Source organism: Pleurodeles waltl, chromosome 6 (genome assembly GCF_031143425.1).
Source record: "Pleurodeles waltl isolate 20211129_DDA chromosome 6, aPleWal1.hap1.20221129, whole genome shotgun sequence".
Taxonomy (NCBI): Eukaryota; Metazoa; Chordata; class Amphibia; order Caudata; family Salamandridae; genus Pleurodeles; species Pleurodeles waltl.
Genome location: NC_090445.1, coordinates 498,077,965 through 498,096,616, shown reverse-complemented (window position 1 = coordinate 498,096,616; position 18,652 = coordinate 498,077,965). Strand labels below are relative to the sequence as shown.

Below are 18,652 nucleotides of genomic sequence, written 5' to 3'. Positions count from 1 at the left end.
TGAATAACTATCTCATACTCAAATAACCTATGAGCCAGGCAGCTTATGTGGGGAATGTAGTAGTCGACATTGGCATCTCAGGGGTCTCGGAACATCAGCCTCGGTGTCTCTTCTCTTTCTCTCTCCTTTTTCCCTATCTCCCTTCAATACCTTTTTATACGCTTTCAGTGGTAATAATTATAATATTTGTAAACCTTTTCTTGAAAGATTGCAAATTCATACAATTAGAGTTCTTAAAAAAAATGGAAGGGTTAGATACATGTGTCTCCTTTCCCACACACTCTTTTAGTCTGCAAAAAAAATATTACATACATAAGTGTAATTTCTGATATTGTTTCACATCTCTTCATAATGTTAGGTCATTCATATGAAACAGTTGTTATTTTCTATGCATGTCAGCTCATTCCAAAGCAGGTTAGAAAGTGAAAAAAATATTATGTTCTGAGTTTTTAAAGTTTGAGGTTCAAAATAGCAAGTCCTCAGTTTTAGAAAATGGCCACTTGGGCACCTTTAGCACCAAAACCAAGGGTCAAGAGGTGGAGGGAGACCACTTGGAGGTGCAAGACTCACTGAGGCTGGGTCCAGGTGCAGGTTTACAATGGTTGGAGCCTGTTATGTCCATGTGGCTCAAAACAGGAGACCAGATGAATTAGCCCTTGGAGTCACTTCTGGAGTCCTGGGTGTAGGTGGTGATGCACGGCTGGTCTCTGAAGGTCCCAAGCAGACTTAGGGCAGCAAATCATTCCTTCCAGGTACAGCAGCAGCCTGGCAGAGTATGCACCAGGGCACAGCAACAGGCAGTCCTCTGAGAGTCCTTCCACAGGTCTACTAGTGAACTAAGGAGTAGTCTGAGAGCGCTCTTTTTATACCTGGTGCCCTGCTCCTAGAAGTTGGGAGAAGTTTCCAGAAGAGTTCTCTGATGTTCCAGGAATTTCCTGTCTCCCCTGTCCTGGCTCCAAGCTTACTGCCCTGACAATACTGGGATTGTCAGGTGCAGGTTTAAAATGGTTTAAAATGGTTGGACCCTGTTATGTCCATGTGGCTCAAAACAGGAGACCAGCTGAACTAGCCCTTGGAGTCACTTCTGGAGTCCTGGGTGTAGGTGGTGATGCAGGACTGGTCTCAGAAGGTCCAAAGCAGACTTCAGGCAGCAAAGCAGTCCTTCCAGGTACAGCAGCAGCCTGGCAGAGTACGTACCAGGTCGCAGCAACAGGCAGTCCTCTGAGAATCCTTCCACAGGTCCAGTAGTGAACTGAAGATTAGGTCTGAGAGTACTTTTTTTTATACCTGCTGCCCTGCTCCTAGAAGTTGGGAGAAGTTTCCAGAAGAGTTCTCTGACGTTCCAGGGATTTCCTGCCTCCCCTGTCCTTGCTCCCAGCTTGCTGCACTGACAATACTGGGTTGGTAAGCCTACTGTGTGGTGGCAGAGCCCAGCCTACTCAGTTGCAAGTGGGGCTGTGCTTAACTTCACCCCCCATCAAGTCAGTTAATGGCCCATTCAGGCTCTGCTAACCCCCCTATTGTGTGACTGACTGGAGTGAATTCACAAAGTCCCAACTGTCAGTTACACCCAGTCATGTGACCTAAGGCAGGTTACAGGCACAGAGGGCTAAGGACAGGAAGAAGCCAACTTTTTTAAAGTGGCATTTTCAAACTTGTGATGATAAATTTTACTTTACCATTAAAGAGGGTTTATCATTCCAAGTTCATAGGTACCTAACAAAACATATCTACCACCTCTGGTTTAGGAATTACAACTTGTTTATTTTAATAAGGAATCCCCAATGTTACCTTATGGGAGGGGAGGCCTCACAGTATTGAGAAAGCAAATTTGGGAGTTTTTCAGTACTAGGACATGTAAAACTAAAATGTACATGTCTTACCTTTTAATTACACAGCACTCTGCCCTGTGTGCTACTTAGGGCCTACCTTATGGGTGACTTATGTAATAATAGGGGAGTTTAAGGCTTGACAAGGGGTTTTAAATGGCAAGTTGATATGGAAACGGGGCACTGCCTTCAGGGTGCAATGGCAGGCCTGGTACAAGTTTAAAGGTGCCACTCAAGTAGGTGACACAATAAGTTATGTAGGCCTACTGGTAGCATTTAATTTACAGGCCCTTCGTATATGGTATACCACTCTATAAGGGACGTACATGTAAATCAAATATGCTAATCAAGTATATGCCAATCAAACCAGGTTTAGGGGAGTGAGCACATGCACTTTAGCACTGGTTAGCAGTGGTAAGGTACACAAAGTCCTAAGGTCAACAGAGCAAAAATCCAGTCAAAATGGGGGCAAGCAGGCAAAACGTTTTGGGGAAGACAACCCTAAGGCTGACAGGTCTAGGTCTAGGTCTAACATACTTAGGATGGGAAGGTTTGTTTTCTACAGTGATCCTTACAACTGAAAAGAATGATCTAAATTTTGGCTAAAACCTTTGTAATTAAGTATATAAACTTAAACGTTCAGGTATGTGCTTAAAGCAGTTATGAAAATGTGGTGTCTCTCAACCGCTGAGGTATAATTGACTTGTTAGTGCTTGAGTGTTCCTCGGGCTATAAGCACTTACAGTATGTCATGCCACATAAACATCAAATATCTCCATAAAGAGGTGATGATCATGATCAAGATCAAGCCTGTACATGTAGGATTTGTACATTGCATCTGTACATTTTTAGATGTGAATTTACTTTTGAGTGTGTGTTAATATTTACTAACACACCACCTTTTGAAATTGAGCAAGTTCTTTCCAGTCTGATTTTACTAATGCCACAGATAAGGATGATTCATTGTGTTACCAGTGTTGACCTGCATGGGCGTATGTATTGATATTTAGATGTCACAAAAATAGACGTAGTCCAAAATCTTGAATCTTCAAATGTATCCAAAGAACCTACTCTGATGGAAGCAGCGTATTAAAGTCTGAAGCGATCACTAAACTTGAGACTTCTTTCTAGATTTGATTCAAGGGTTCAGCTCACTCTCAGACAGGTTTAGCTATCTGAGTTTTATGTTTCACTTAATTTACTATAATTCCTGCTATGTGCAAGGAACTCAACCGTACTCCCAGTCTCTTGCCCAGAGCTGCATTCAGATTGCATCCATCTCACTGGTCACAAAGTTGAAGGTTTCTCATCAAAAATAGAAACCAGCATGGCCAAAGTAACACTGTTGACTGGATTCTAGAGAAGGTGTTCTCCGCCTGACAGTTTTTGAAGCTCTAATGTTAAATTTTGTGAGTTTTTGGTTACATACTCTGACAAGTATAGAAGCCACATGGTTCATCGGTCAGTTTGGCTGAGACTTGGTCAGATTACCACCATCCGATGACCGCCTGTTGAGTGACATTTTGAGGCACCAATTAGAGTTCTCACAGAATCATGTAAATGTTGGAAGTCTGCATCCTGTGGGCCCGATAGACAGCTCCCATCTGGACTTACCCAAGCATCGCACGAGGAAGAAGCTAGTTTTCATCCTTGCCTGTTATGTCTCCAATGTATTACACTTTCACACAGTTATCCCAGACTGAATAACAATACATTGCATGTAGTGTCGCACATTGAAGTACAATTTAAAGGGCTACAATGTAGTTCCCCAATGCAGGTGCCAAATATCTATACAATCTGACCACTTCTCTACATTTCACAAAGGCACTCTGATGTAGGATGGTATTAAAAATGGCCCTCTCACCAGGTTTCTCAACATCTCTCTCCCTTCAACCATCCAAGTTCAGGATCACCACTATACACAAAATCTCAGATTGGATAAACCCAGAGCTGTATCCAGCTAAGTAGACAATATCATAATACATACCATAAACGGGCCTGCAGAGTTGTCCAAAGCTACCAACATACTGAAACCCATATACTATGTGTTTGTCTCTCACACTTTATCATCCTACTTAGTTATGCACTACGTCCCATAACACGATAATCACACCTCAGTGCCCATCATGCATGTCATGGAAACATTTCCCACATAGGAACAAAACAAAGACAACATCCTTCCAACCACACATCCTATATGGTGCAGCATTGTAAGTGCGTCCGTGCCCCAGATAGCGGTGGTAGGCACTAAATAAATGCTGCAACACAGTACTGTACTTCACTGAGCTGAGACAGCACTGCTTGATATTCAGAGCTGTTTATTGGAAGGGATACCGGCTGGAAAGTCATGTTCTTTTCTGTGTGGTTGGGGATTGTAACATTTCGAATGAATTCAATACATTAGATCCTTCAAAATGCTTCTTCCATTTCAGCTGTTCAGTTGGTATTTCGTGTCTCCCCAGACAATGTTTTTTGCCTTTCCAAATTCGGAGGTCAGGAAGTGTTGACTTAAAAAAATTCTGTTTGCTTCTCAGACCAGCAGATGTTGGGTAGCCCAGGAGCCCTTGCTCGCTCTCTCTCATCCTGTTCTGGGTATGTATGGTTGCTCTTGTGCAATGTATCTGTTATCGTCAGCAGAGGCAGCTGTCCCGAGCTTCCCAGGATAATCTGCATTCGTCTGTTAGAAATACGACCGGAAGCGATGAAAGTTGCACACCTTTAACGTCTCAAAAACGACGCTCTGATCATCTGTTCATTCCTAAATCTGCCCCAGTCTATCTGTTTCCTCGCGTTCCCATTTCTATATTGACATGCCCCCCTTTCTTCTCAAGGAATTTTAATACCCTATTCCTGTGCAGTGCTTTGTTGCTCTTTAATGACACCTGCATTCCTTAAGACTAGAACTTACTAATACAAGTGGCCAGGATTTCTCATCCCATGGAGTACATCAACAGAGACCACCAGAAACGCTGGTATATATTGAGTGACAGTCAGAGAAATACAGCCAAAGACTGCATTATATGCAAACAAGGGGACCGCGGCCAGCAATCACTTTATGCAGTACATAAACTTCCTATTTCATCTCAGATGCAGTACTTATATTTCCTGTGTCATCTCGGAGGCAGTAAATAGATTACGTGTGTCATCGCAGAGTCGACGCAGAAGAACATCTGCACAGAGTTTTAGTTTATTCTTTGAATAGAGAAGCAACGTTTTTGCCTAAGCACAATATTTTATTCCTCGACCGATGCCTCTTCTTAATGAGCCTGATAATTCCCGATACGTGCGTTAACCCCCGATATTGCACATTTGGGAGTTAGGTGTTGTACAGTTTTTTTGCAAATGATATGGAAAACCGCATTACCTATTACATTTCAGGAGGTAAAACTTGCTGGGATTTAAAGGGAGAAAATTCCTGGTAATTACCTTGGGCATGAGATTTTGGATATTATGCCACATTTCAGGCGCAAAACTCATAATAGACGATAATTATCACACCCAAAAAATTCTTATCACCTTGAGGTCGAATTTCATTGAAGTGATAATTACTGCCTAAAAGACCTGTCCACTCACAATGAGGGCCCTGTGGAGCCCCGATGTGTGCAGCTTCGTATGCAACACTCGCAGGCAAGAAATATAACACACGTTTTAGTATGCTGTAACTGGGCACTGCCGGGGTCAGCAGCACCTTCTTTATTTAAGGCCTCGGTGGAAGGCCTGGCCCCGTGCCCTTGATAGAGCGGTCCGTACTAATAATTTTACCTGTTTTGGACGCTCTTTAGGCCGATGAATCTTTTGACTTAGTGGGAACCCTCTGTACTCTTATATCGATCAGTCGCATCAAATCAATAATCAATAACGAACATAAGCAACACCTTGAACGACATAACACTTTACAATTAATCCAGAATACATTTCGGCGAACCCTGACCTTTCAGTCAGGAATAACCACACCAGTTTATTGCAAAGTTAGTGAATTTTATTCCCTATATTAACAAAGCTAGCACAATATAAATGTTTCTCAACACCAAATGATAAACGTATATGAACATTAATAGCTGTCCATAACGTCGAAACAAGTGTAATCTATGAAGCATTTGAATCACAAGGCATTCGATAATGGCAATGCAAATCACTAATACGATAATCTGTAATGAACTAATGGCATACATTTAGTCAGCATAACAAGATCTCAAATTGCATCGTGCGACATATGGAATCCTCGTCTAACCTCAAATTAGCATCTGCATGTGGGACTTCATGCAAAACAATTTAGCAACTTTAATTTAGAAAAAACTCCTAACTAGGGCTCTTACCAAAATCAGCAGTTGGTTACCTAAAAGAAACACAATGCAATTTTACAATTTCCTTTCATATTTACCAATTACGATCAGCATACAAGGAAGTCTTCGTCTCACAGGTACCGTTCTTCGGTCATCATGGGTACCGTTTCGATCGGCATAGGACGGGACTAAGGGGCAGGGGTGGACGGGGCAATTGCCTCACGGCGGCAAGGTAAAACTACTACTTCATGCAAAGGGATCAAATCAAAGTTAAAGTCTCTAGAGCAAGAATCATTTAAAGTCTCTTCCTCTCGATTAGAGAAAGCATCAAAGTCTCTCAAAATGGCGTTGCAGCAAAGTGGGCCATAATAGCTACGAAGTCTGCAAAATGGCGGGTATCGAGCTGGTAATGGCTACTTTCTCCTCGTGCACGTGGTTTTTATAGACGACAGTTCAAGTCCTGTAGGGTCTCCATTGGAGGGTTCATAGGTTAGCTTCAAATTGACCAATCAAAAACGACAGTTCTCAAGCTTTTACTTAAGCATACATTATCCTTGGAGATGGGTACGCAAATCGCAACATTGTCTCCCAATTAGCTTACTCTCAGAGCCTCCATTGTCCGCACCTGCAAGTCGACCTTGAATTAAAGAGAAAATATGCCAGGCTGGCACTAACTTTAAGATAAGCATGTGAACAGTTTCTGTGGAAAAGTACAGCTTCAAGTAAGAATACACGTTTATTAGCACAGTGGAAAAATACGAGCATCTAAACCGTGAGACCAGGCAACTAGGCCAAAGCCTCCGCTAAAGTAATGCTAAGCTAAAACATTTCAAACAAGCAAATCGTAGCACACGTTTATGATTATGTCGGATTAGTGCAATTCTAATTCACCACGTTATATAAAACACGCGTATAAATGTTGGCAAACTACTCTGAGGGCACATTTTGTCCCCGTACAATCTTTATTAATTCGGTTAATGTCACACATGATTATTTCAGCACTACATTTAAGCGTTAATAAATCAAAACCTTCATTTTCTGCTTCATCAATCCCTCCTCTGATGACTACTTGTCATCACACAAATTTAGCCCACAAATTGTATTCCATTAAAATTCTGTCAGTTCCCTTTTCCTTTTAGTACCCCTAGTTTGCGCTTTGTATTCTTCTGCCATTCTTTTCATAATTTTCTCTTCCTTTCTTCTTTTAATTCTTTCCATAATCATTATTATTCCCCTTTTTATTCCCCAAATTCCAAATACACAAATTATTACTATTAATATTCCTTCTATTATTTTCAATAATATTCCATTCCAAATTCCCCCAATCCAATGTCCCACTGAAGCTATTCCCTTTCCAACCTTCTCCCACACTCCTGGTTCTTTCAGTTCTTTCAAATCTGCACTTTCTTTTGTTAGATTAGCAAGCATAGTTTTAATCTTCACACTATTATCCGGTATATAGGTGCAACAGTGACGTGCACCAATCATTTTGCAAACGCCTCCATCCTTTGCTAAAAGAATGTCTAAAGCAAGCCTATTTTGAAGAGTCATAGCTCTTTCCGCTGCAAGCTCAGCATCTATCAGGATTATAGCACCTGAAAACTTTGTCAACATGTTATCCACTATAGTAGACAACTTTCGTATCTTGATGGAATTCAGCACAACTCCCAATGAAGGAATCATGGCTCCAAATATATCACCTACCACAGCAGCTGCGGTCTCTCTTTTCTGGATATTATGAGATCCAGATGTCTTTTGAATCATCGATACGTCATCCAGCTGATAAACCTTTGGGAACACTATACCCAAATAACATCTCCCCCACCATCCCTTTGGAAGACGATAATAGGCATTATGCCCACAAATGTAATATACACCTGGAATGACAGGGTCAAGTCCGTTCATCATGAATGTCCATTTGGCCTTAAAAATAAACGTATGTTTGCACTCACTCGCTCCTACAAAAATATTGTCATAATAAGATTCACCTCGATATATACAAAACTTCCCTACATGCCAAGCATCTAAAGCTATTTTCCCTTGTGTCTTTATAGCAGCAAAATCATAATTATCTACTGAAGTCCTCTTATGTAGCTCCTTTTCTAATTTCGCCTTCATTTGAGCCCTTCTATCATCTGTGCGATCTAAAAAGCTTATTTCTACAGCAGAGACTGAGCAAGTAAGGTTCTCCCTATGAGCATGAGCCGTTTCAAAAGGTTGCATTGGCTCGAAAAATTCCCCCATAATTTTATAATCCCAATATTTTGCGGTCTGGCTTAGCTGCGCTATTATAGGAACATAAGCAAAGGTAACATCATAATTCGAGTAAAAATACTGTATGTTAGATTGACCATAAAACCTAGACATTACTATACTACATGTAATCCCATATGTAAGAGGCATGTGGTGATAAGTCACCCCTTCCTTTACTGATGTCGGTATCTGTGTACACACATAACAATCCTTCGCATCCATAGTTTCAACATACTCTGTTAGTAAGCGATAGAAAACGTTATACGAAAGCTCTTTCTTATCGTGCAAGAGCCTCTCATCCAATGCTAGTCTTTTCAATGGGGTTAGTTCAGTGACAGTAACAGGAGCAATGGTAGAAGCAGCAATAGTCTCATTCTCACCCTTCCCATGCATTCCAAACACAATTGCCATTATTATTATTACACATGTTACTACCAAGCCTATACACACGTATTTACAATATTTCTTTCTATTGTTTTGCGTCATGATCTGTATAGAATCAGAGAGCTAGAAGCACTTATAAATGAAACTATTTAGCAATTCAGTTACAAAGCTGAACGAGCGCAATGTTCACACCGTCTTCTCCAAAAGGCCAGTCACTTATCGGTTAGCAGCATTTGTCTCAATTCGGCAATAACTCAGTCTTTATCAGTTTAGCAAATGTCTCATCCGGTTTAACAATGTCTCAGCTGGTTGTTTCTTTCACGTTATAGTGTAGCAAGCAATATCATTTACTCTTTCAATCGACAGAGTCTATGAAACTTTTCTTTTCTATTGGTATCTCTTCTTCTTCTTCGTTCTCGATGCTTAGAGATACAAACTCGTCAGTCCAATCATCATTGACTGCGTATGCCCATTCAGGACCGGAATACCTCCTGTTTGGTATCCTTTTCCTTTTCAATTTTGCTTCTCTTTTCGATTCTGTTTCGCTGGTACTTTCCTCTTTTGTCAAGTCTTTTTCTTCACTTGACGATTGTTCCAATACAGTCACTTCCTTTCATTTTCTCTTTCACTTTCGGCCTTCCTCCCTCGTTCAAACTTTCTTTACCCTTTTCTTTTATTGGTGAGATACTCAGTCTTATCTTTGCACCATGTCCATTTGATGGACCTGCGATCTTTTCTGTAGAGGCTTGAACTCTTTCGTTCTGTTCTGCCTCGTTCCCTCCTTCTTCCGGGGAATCGATCACGTTCTCCTTTTCTTTTTCTGTGTCGTCTGCTTCTGGGAAAGCCCTCCTCTGATCAGGCTCTCCTGCTTTTTCACCTTTTTCGAGCCCTTCGTCACCGTTACTTTCTTCAGGCTCTGTATCACTTTCAGCTGCTTCAGGTTCTTTGTCACCTTCAGCTGCTTCAGGCTTTTTGCTACCCTCGGCTGCTTCAGGCTCTTTGTCACCTGCAGCTTCTTCGTCGCTGTCTGAACTTTCTCCTTGGTCTTCCCCAAGTGAGTCAGACTCTTCGCCCTCCAATAATATTTCCTTCTCTCCTACTACTGCTTGTTCGCTTTCAGTTCGCTTCTGTTCTGTCTCAGCACTCGGCACTGCTTTATCAGGCACTGGTAGTTTCAGCGCTTCAACTTCCTCATCTGTGGGACACAACACCTTCTTTGTGTGACTGGCGTGAATCCAGTTGGGAACCCCCGCACACTTCACGGCGGTAGTTGTCGTCAGGATCACTTGGAAAGGGCCTTTCCAACGGGGTTCCAGACACGATTTTCTCACGTGCTTCTTTATCACAACCCAGTCACCTGCTTTCAGTGCGTGTCCTGGACCTTGGATCGGTGGCAAGGTGGTCGCTTCCACCTGGTGAGAGAAAGAGCGAACCACGTCAGCCAGTCCTTTGCAGTAGTCTAACACCATATCATCCGTAATATTCAAAAGCATGTTTGCGGGAACTGCAGGAAGTCTCATAGCCCTGCCCATGAGAATTTCATGCGGAGACAATCCAGTCTTTCTATCAGGAGTGTTTCTCATTGACATTAGCACTAAGGGCAATGCGTCAGGCCACTTCAAATTTGTCGATGCACATATTTTTGCCATTCTCGATTTCAGCGTACCATTCATCTGCTCCACCAGTCCTGATGCTTCAGGGCGATAGCTACAGTGCAGCTTTTGCTCAATGTTCAGTGCTTCGCAAAGTAACTTTATCACCTCGTTATTGAAGTGACTTCCCCTATCTGATTCTAAAGAGATCGGGAATCCGAAACGTGGTATTAACTCCCTCAACAATAGCTTGGCAACTGTAAGGCTGTCATTTCTACGTGTAGGGTATGCCTCAATCCAGTGACTAAAAATGCACACAATCACCAGCACATATTTCAGACCCCCATGCACAGGCATCTCAATGAAATCCATCTGCATTCGACTAAAAGGTCCGCTTGCCCTACCAATGTGACTCGCGTTCACAATTGTTCCCTTTCCTGGGTTCATCTGCTGGCAAGTGACACATCGATGGCAAACTGCTTCTGCAGCTTGACGAAATCTGGGGTTAAACCAATCAGTTTTGAACAGCCTTATCATGGCATCTCTCCCTAGGTGAGCCTGCCCATGATAGAACCGCGCAAGCTGTGATAAGAGACTATTTGGCAAAACAAATTTTCCCTCATGTGAAACCCATAACTCATCTTGTCTCTTTATACATTGTGATTTAATCCAGGAATCTCTTTCATCGTCCCTGACATTATTTTGCAATGCTTTCAGTTCATCTATCGTATCTACAACCTTCAAGGCAAATGCTTCAGCCGGTTCGAGTTCTGGCTCATTTATCGTATTCCAATCATCCCTTAGTAATATACAGTTCAAGGCACAAAATCTTGCGACTTGATCCGCATATGCATTTCCCAGAGAAACATAGTCCTGTCCTTTCGTGTGAGCACTGCACTTTACCACTGCAACTTCAGCTGGCACTTGAATGGCATGTAACAATTCCCTTATTCTTTCCCCGTTCTTTACTGGAGATCCTGAAGAAGTCAGGAACCCTCTCTGTGACCATAGTTGTCCAAAGTCATGCACAATCCCAAACCCGTATTGACTATCAGTGTAAATGGTGACTTTCATCAATGCAGACAGTTGACATGCTCTGGTAAGGGCTACAAGTTCTGCTACTTGTGCAGAATAGACTCCTTGAAGCCATCCCGCTTCCAAGACACCTGTTACAGTACATACAGCATATCCTGCTTTCAAAATCCCCATCCCATCTCTTAGACATGAACCATCAACAAAAAGAATTTGGTCATTTTCATCAAGCTTGGTATCCTTAATGTCAGGTCGAGGTTTTGTGCAAAATTCAGTCACCTGAAGGCAGTCATGCTCGACGTCTTCAGCGTTCTCAATTTCAGCATTTTCTCCAGGAAGCAAGGTTGCTGGATTCAACGTAGTGCACCTTTTCAGCTGCACATTCGGTGAACCCAGAATTATCGTTTCATACCTTGTGAGTCTTGCTCCGGTCATGTGTTGCGTTCGGGAGCGGGTCAAAAGTATCTCAACTGAGTGAGGGACCATGACTGTTACTGGGTGTCCCATCACTATTCCTTCACTCTGAGTGAGGCTGATACCAACTGCTGCTACGGCGCGCAAACACCCTGGGAGTGCTGCTGCAACCGGATCCAAAGTAGCTGAAAAATACGCTACTGGTCTGTTTACGCCACCATGGGCTTGGGTCAAGACAGACAAAGAGCATGCATCACGTTCATGACAAAACAATGTGAAAGGCTTCGTGTAATCAGGAATACCTAAAGCTGGAGCCCTGCACATACATTCCTTTAGTTCAACAAAAGCATCCATCTCGTCTCCTTTCAGCTCAATTTCATCCAAGGCATCCTTTTGGGTCAATTTCAGTAGGGGCTTCGCTAGGGACGAAAAGTTGGGAATCCACTGGCGACAATATCCCACCATTCCCAAAAACTTCCTCACCTCCTTCCTTGTCTTTGGTGGACTCATTTGGAGTATACTTGTAATTCTTTCCTTCATTATTCTCCGTGACCCTTTCTCTATTTGGTGACCCAAGTATTTCACTTTCTTCTGACAGAACTGTAATTTGGAAGGAGACACCTTATGTCCATTCCTTCCCAAATGGTTCAACAGAGCAATGGTATCGGCTGTGCAGCCACTTTCTGTCTTTGATGCAACCAGTAAGTCATCAATGTACTGTACTAGAATTGACTCGAATGGCAATTCTAATGCTTCCAGGTCTTTCTTTAGAATCTGATTGAATATTGACGGTGATTCAGAAAACCCTTGAGGAATTCGACACCAACTGTACACTCTGTCTAGGAATTTGAAACAAAAGAGGAATTGGCTGTCCTCATGAAGAGGCACAGAAAAGAATGCCTGTGACAAATGGATGACTGAGAACCATTCAGCATCGCAAGGAACTTGAAACATTATCACAGCTGGATTCGGCACGACAGGGCAGCACTTTATTATGATGTCATTTATTTTCCTCAAATCCTGCACGAGTCGGACTTTCCCACTTGGCTTTATTAGTCCCATTATCGGTGAATTACATGGGCTGCTTAACACTTCTCTCAGTACCCCCTGCTTTACAAATTCGTCAATGAGTTGAGCAACTTTCATGAGAGTATCTTGTGGCATGTGGTATTGTGGGGTCTGGGGAAAGATCGCATTGGGCTTTACCATCACTTTTACTGGTTCCACTCCTTTCATCAATCCCACCTCTTTCCCTGTCATGTCCCACACTTCCTTTCCGACCGTTTCCCTTAATTCAGCTGGGATGTCTTCTTCAGTTATCATCGGGAAAAGACAAATCAGAGGATACTCTTCGTCGACTGTTTCCATCTCATCCCCCTCTACACTGTCCTCTTCTTCCCCATCATTGCTCGTTTGTATTGTTATTCCTTCGTTTGAACACATTATCGAACAACCCAATTTACACAATAGGTCTCTTCCTAACAGTGCTATCGGGCTTGAGTCACACACCACAAACTGATGTACCCCTTGATAGTTACCAATGTTGACTGGTACCGGATCTGTTATCGGGTTCGTCAGATGTCTGTTTGCTACTCCCACCACTTGAACTGTCCTCCCTGAGAGTGGCAAATTTGGAACTTCACTACTCTTGACTGTTGAACGTGTGGCTCCCGTGTCAACCAAGAACGAGACACAATGACCCATTACTCTTCCCTCTACGTACGGACCCCTTTGATCAACTTCCAAGGATGCCGCAAGCACACAATCTCCTTCTTCTCCTGAACTTTCACTCTCCCATACGTTGTTTATTCCACTCTCACTGTGTAATGGGAACTGTTGTACGGTGCTGTTTGTACTCATTACCTGACCCGAGACCTGTGGAGGAACCATCACTTGCTGCTGACTCATTGGTGCCAAGGGTATTTGCATTTGCTGATTAGGTACCATAGGTAACTGCTGTTGCATTGGCTGCATTTGCGTCATCTGCATACGAGGCATCTGCATCTGCTGCGGCTGCATAGGTTGTAATCCCTGCAATTGATTACAGTCTGAAAATTTGGGCTTGGACCTCTCAATTTCGGTCCCCTCATTGTCTGAAATGCATTGACATCATTGTTTTGCTGACCAACACCTACACCTGCACCTGCACCTACACCTGCACCTACACCTGCACCTTCCTGCACCACCATTGGGCACTCGCGTTTCCAATGACCTACGATTCCGCACACGTGACACGGCATCACCTTCTTCATTGCCTGCACACCCGTCACAACAGTGTTCAAATCCGGACCATTATTCACAAAACCTCCTCTGCCTCTGCCTCTGGCCTGTGGCTGAAACGCCATGTTTCCCTGCAACTGCAACTGCGGTTGTGGTACCTGCTGTTGGAACCCTTGCATCCCTTGCAAACCTTGCAAACCTTGTAGACCTGGCAAACCTGTTTGAGCTGCCTTAAGCTGCATCATCATCACCTTCTCTTTCAGCTTTTTCTGTTTCACTTCAATTTCGTCGCTACAGTATTTCGCATAAGTCAAGACTTCGTCAATCGGTTTAGACTGCCAGCAAATCAAATGTGACTTTATCATCTGACTTATCTCTGGCCTCAGCCCTTCCACAAATCTGAAGACAAAATGGAGCATGTCCTTCGCCTCTATTGTTTCCGTGCCACTGTAATTCTTGAACGCCTTCAACAACCTCTCATAGTAACTATGAATCGATTCTTTAGTCTCTTGGGCAGTTCGGTCAATCTTCTGCCAATCCACGTTCTTCGCGGGTACCTTCGTTTTCAAATGCTCAATCACCTTATAGTACAAGCTCATCACCAAAGGTGATGGTGCACCTGTCTCCCTGTCCCTTAATGGTTCACTTGTCGGCCAACCTACAGCTCTTTTGCAATCCTCCCACAAATCTGCCGGAACCACAATCTCAAAGAGAGTGTTCAGGTCTTCCCAGAGACATTTTGCAAGCTTCACAAACCTATCAGTCTGCTGATACCATTCAATCGGCTTCTCTCTTAGTTTGGGAAAATCGTCCGTAAAGGACTGAATGTCGCTTCTGTGCCATGGTACATGTACTAATTTTCCTCCTGCTGTCCCCCTCATTGGTAGCATTGTTACTGTATCACTACTCTGCGGTCTTTTCTCATTGTTCTCTGTAGCACTGTCCCTCCTCTTGTCCTTCCTCTTTACCCATCTGCTTTCCCATTTGTCTAAGCACCTCCACACTTGTGCACTCTGCAGCAATTCTTTAAGGTGTGTCTTCATGCCTGCTGACCTCATGTGTTCAAAATCTGTGGTCCCAAAATCTAGCCTATAGCTCCTGCTCAAGTGTTTCGTCTTGTCTATGTCAACCCCGTTTCTGTCAGCTGCTTCCTGCAAGCTCTTATGTATCTTGTTCACTTCCTTCGTAATCCTGGGACATAGATACCTCAGCTCTTCTTCCGTGTAGGACTCTAACCTGTTCACACCCATAGTCCCTTCCACCAATTCTTGTGCTTCTATGTTCAACCTGACCCTATTCATATAGTCTTCTCCTTTCCCACTAGCTGAACTTTGTGTAGAATTCAGACTGTTGAACCACTGTGTCAGCTGTTGCGCATTCACCCCCATCAGGGTAGCGTTCACATCGACTGCCATTGATGGCTGCGGCAGCTTTTCAGTGTTCGATGTGAGAGGTATTATCAGTGGGGGGCTTGACCTCACCAGTGTTGACTGAGCACATATGGGACTAAACTCCATCAAGGATCCAGACCCAGTTGGCTGAGCCGCTATCGGAGTTATCCCTGGAGTGTTTTCTATGCACCTTCTTTCTGTCCCATTCTGCAGCATTGATCCCTGACTGTTCAGACCCGAATTAGGCTGACTATACAGAGGTACCGCTGGACCTACAGTAATGGGTAAGGATATCGCGTCTGGGTTCTGTCCATTCCCCATGTTCTGTGGCATGTTCATTCCCACACCATGGGTCATCACTGCCGGCATGCCCATCTGGCTCCCCGTCATTTGAGCATGTGCATTTCCTCCCTGCATCTGCTTTTGAGGCATCAAAAACTGAGTTGATTCAGCTTGTGCCATTGTTGGGTTGTAACCAGTCTGTACTCCCCTTACGGTTGGATCTAGAATCATTCCTGCACCGTTATCACTACTGTAGTACCCTGGCATCTGCGGCTGATAACTTTCTGCTGGTTTCAACACGGGCACATCTGGATATATTCTCCTAACCTGCGGTATCTGCGGGGTGAACAGCAGACTCGGGTCCTTTGATCCCGATGACGCTCCTGAACTCTGAGTTTCATTGTTCTGTACCGGTGCCGGAGGGGCAGAACTGGTACTTGGACCTTGTCCATTCTCCGCATAAGGTGGTGGACGGTCGTTCAACAATTGCATTATCAACTCCTCATCCTCTAACTCCTCTTCTCTTCTCAACTTTTCCTCGTCCTCTCTATCCTTGGAACACTTTCTGTCTGTCTTACAGGTAGCTTTCTTACCTGTCTCTTCTCCTTCCTTAGTAATTGCGGGGAACAATTTTATCCCCTGCAATACATCTGACCTCCACACCTTCTGTGCATTATCCCACCTAGCATCCGCTAGTGTCTTTTCTACCTTCCTCATCCTGGTCTCGAACTTCTTTTGCTGTTGCTGTCTGGCCATTAGTTCCCAAATTGCTAGAGCCTCAAACTGTGCTGGCCTTGGAGGCACCTTCATGTCATACATCGTGAATCTCAAATTCTCTAGAATCCTTATATTGAATGTCCCATGTATCGGGAACGCTACGCTCCCATGTTTTTCTGTCAACTTGTGCCATTGTTTTAGCCAAAGGCACGGAGCTACCCCCTTCTCTTCCATTACAATGTAAGCTGGTGTACCCTCGGGCGGCGTCTCTTCTCCTACGCTCGCTTTAATGTAAGACTCCCCCTTCATCGCACTCCTAAACGCTTTAAAGAATTTTATTTTCTCGTCTTTTATTTAACCAAGTTTATAATCAATAGGTAACTTTAATTCCACAAAATTTGTAATCGATAGGTGACTTTAATTCCCGGAATACTCTTCACCTGCCTTTCCCCTTCCAATCGAGTCCCACGGACTGCGTCCAATCCGTGCGCGACCCTTCTCTTCAACCTACCTATCCCAGCGCGGCTCTTAGTGACGTCACACTCATACACACTGCGGCTGACAAAGCCTCGCGGCTAGTCTTCCTTCACTCACCTCCTCTCGTAACAACTTCTGCATATATTGCGAGCTACCAAAAAATAAAACAGATCTGTTGGTTTACTACAGGAAGGGTAACACAGTCGCTTCAGGACCTTAGGGACCTTTCACTAGCCTCGGGACTTTTCACTAGCCTCTGGCCGCTATTCCGTCTTTCTCAGTCCCCACATTCGCAAGCAAATCTGACCCGCAGACTTACTCTCAACTTGTCAATGATCTGTTCTAGTGCACTTAGAATCTTTGTCAAAGCCCGAAGTCGAAGTTTCTTTCACTCCCTAACACACGTACCGACTTGTTGACCACGCCCGATCAACCTATTAAACCGCCCAGACCACAACATGGATCAACATACTCTGGAGTCTCTTGACCTCGCAGGGCCCGTCTCAACAACAACAACCACGTGGACCTTTTTATGCACAAAGCGCCAGACGCATATGAAGTTCGACGACTTCCCTACTCTCGTACTCGGAGCCGCACCTCCGCTATCTCCATGAAGTTCGACGACTTCTCTACTTCTACACTCGGAGTCGCACCTCCGCTATCCTTAAAAGAAAACCCTCGCAACCTTTTCACACACCCTGCAGCAATAAGCTGTGCAAGCGCAAAACCCTAACTTCACTCATACCATCACTAGTACCGCCAGCGCTGATTCCACACCTCCGTTCTCTCCATTCGCAAGCTCCGAGATCCCGGGAAAATCGCGGTGGACCTAGCCCATCATCATCTTGTCAATCCGTTTTATCCAAGAAAAATCTAATTCAACCTCTCGAATGGGGTCTCAAAATGCGTAACCGTTAATTCGACACCATGTATTTTAATAGTACAGGGTCCCAAAAGACGTAACCGTCCTCTGCTACCATCTACTGATAGAGCGGTCCGTACTAATAATTTTACCTGTTTTGGACGCTCTTTAGGCCGATGAATCTTTTGACTTAGTGGGAACCCTCTGTACTCTTATATCGATCAGTCGCATCAAATCAATAATCAATAACGAACATAAGCAACACCTTGAACGACATAACACTTTACAATTAATCCAGAATACATTTCGGCGAACCCTGACCTTTCAGTCAGGAATAACCACACCAGTTTATTGCAAAGTTAGTGAATTTTATTCCCTATATTAACAAAGCTAGCACAATATAAATGTTTCTCAACACCAAATGATAAACGTATATGAACATTAATAGCTGTCCATAACGTCGAAACAAGTGTAATCTATGAAGCATTTGAATCACAAGGCATTCGATAATGGCAATGCAAATCACTAATACGATAATCTGTAATGAACTAATGGCATACATTTAGTCAGCATAACAAGATCTCAAATTGCATCGTGCGACATATGGAATCCTCGTCTAACCTCAAATTAGCATCTGCATGTGGGACTTCATGCAAAACAATTTAGCAACATTAATTTAGAAAAAACTCCTAACTAGGGCTCTTACCAAAATCAGCAGTTGGTTACCTAAAAGAAACACAATGCTATTTTACAATTTCCTTTCATATTTACCAATTACGATCAGCATACAAGGAAGTCTTCGTCTCACAGGTACCGTTCTTCGGTCATCATGGGTACCGTTTCGATCGGCATAGGACGGGACTAAGGGGCAGGGGTGGACGGGGCAATTGCCTCACGGCGGCAAGGTAAAACTACT

At 43.6% G+C, this 18,652-nt stretch overlaps 1 protein-coding gene across 3 annotated transcripts in view; it reads left to right on the top strand.

Annotated features, from left to right (window-relative positions):
- The window catches only part of KCND3 (potassium voltage-gated channel subfamily D member 3), a 933,785-nt gene that overhangs the window by 777,010 nt on the left and 138,123 nt on the right, over positions 1 to 18,652 (top strand). The gene's annotated exons all lie outside the window — the stretch shown is intronic.